Raw genomic sequence first — 689 nt, forward strand, 5'->3', positions numbered from 1 at the left:
CAATAGCAACTAGTTGATTTTCCCTTTTTAATTAACCTAGATCCCCTTCATCCTAGATGAGGGGATTAGCTACTCATGATTATAATAACAACAACAAATATGATTAAAGATGAAAACATAATTGCAAGATGAAATCAATAATTGAAGAACATAAAACAATAATGATTAATTAACGAGGAAAGATTAGTACCATACAAGGGAAAGATTAGGGTTCTAGAGAGTTTTCCAGCAATATCCAAGCAAAATATAACGTAATTTAACAATAAAACACGAGTCTTTAATTTATAACAAAAGATTAACGTTTTAGGAAATTCCGGAAATAAAACCCGCCAGAGAGGATCCTCGATCGAGTCGTAAGTGACTCGATCGAGGATACCGCCGATCGAGTCGTGATGACTCGATCGAGGAACTTGCTTCACAGGTTCTTTCTTCTCTTCTTTCACTTCTAGTCTTCGTGATTCCTCGTTTCCCGTGCCATGCTTCGTGTACTCTACCGTGCCGTCTCCGCTATGCTAATCTCAGCTTGATCACACTCATATTGAGTCATTTCTGCATCAAAACACAAAATAGCGGCAGTATCGACAATTCATTGAAATAAAGCATATAAATGATATAATAGGCACGAAACGGTATGAAATATGATGTAAAGGGAGCTATAAAAGTATATATGAAAGTGATACATCACTCCC

This window comes from Silene latifolia, chromosome Y (assembly GCF_048544455.1).
Source record: "Silene latifolia isolate original U9 population chromosome Y, ASM4854445v1, whole genome shotgun sequence".
NCBI classification, from domain to species: Eukaryota; Viridiplantae; Streptophyta; class Magnoliopsida; order Caryophyllales; family Caryophyllaceae; genus Silene; species Silene latifolia.